Below are 849 nucleotides of genomic sequence, written 5' to 3'. Positions count from 1 at the left end.
TGGCCATTGGGAATACCGGGAGTCTCCCCGGTGGGCCGGTGCTGTGTGTGGGCCGGAGGGCCCAAAAAAAAAAATGTAATTAAAAAAAAAAAAAAGATTCTTTCTTTGCCGAAATCCTACCGGCCCACATTTGTAAATGTTCCGGCCACTCCCTGGAGGGGTGTGGAAGTTGGCAGTTGCTTACAGATGGATAAACAAGCTCCAAAGCGTAAAGGCGTTTTTGTATAGTTTGTGTATACAAAGACTATTTTCCAACATAGTCATTGTGTACTATGCTATTTGTATTTACATTGTGGACATGCTATACTACAGTATGTCGTTTTTCCTGGATCTTTTGACACACTAAACCAGAACGTTTTTCTGATATTTTCCACATACTGACTTCATGGTGTCTTCTCTTCTCCCTACAGGACTGCCTGGACATTGATCTGACATCAATGAAGACGGTGGCTTCTTGAGAACTTACGGTACTATACTATGACTTTTTATGACATTGTCGACTATGTCGTTTTTTCAGATATTTTCTAAATACTATTCTTTGTTGATTTTTTGCATTTTTATATTTCAGTCAGACAACTGACGTGTTTCTTTGACATGTTTATTAGAAGCAGCATATAGTTTGAGTTTGGCATCAGGCTCGGCCTCATCACTCCACAGATGTACATAGAACATTGAGTGATGATCAGATAACTATCCCCTGAGCCTACAGGTGGAGCTGGGGTGGAGCTGGGGGGGTGTTGGGGTGCAGCTGGGGTGGAAGCTGGGGTGGAGCTGGGGTGGAGCTGGGGTGGAAGATGGGATGGAGCTGGGGTGGAACCTGGGGTGGAAGCTGGGGTGGAAGCTGGGGTG

The 849-nt window shown here is 44.9% G+C and overlaps 1 long non-coding RNA gene across 1 annotated transcript in view; it reads left to right on the top strand.

Annotated features, from left to right (window-relative positions):
* LOC104952152 (uncharacterized) overlaps positions 1-499 on the top strand; it is a 2,580-nt gene extending 2,081 nt beyond the window's left edge. The window contains exon 3 of the long non-coding RNA XR_799091.1: positions 411-499. This is a non-coding gene — a long non-coding RNA (uncharacterized lncRNA). The remainder of the gene's footprint in view (positions 1-410) is intronic.
* The last annotated feature ends 350 nt before the right edge of the window (positions 500-849 follow it).

This window comes from Notothenia coriiceps, unplaced genomic scaffold (genome assembly GCF_000735185.1).
Source record: "Notothenia coriiceps isolate Sejong01 unplaced genomic scaffold, NC01 NC01_scaffold00019650, whole genome shotgun sequence".
Taxonomy (NCBI): Eukaryota; Metazoa; Chordata; class Actinopteri; order Perciformes; family Nototheniidae; genus Notothenia; species Notothenia coriiceps.
Note: the sequence above shows the minus strand (reverse complement) of the source record. Positions and strands in the feature narration are given on the sequence as shown.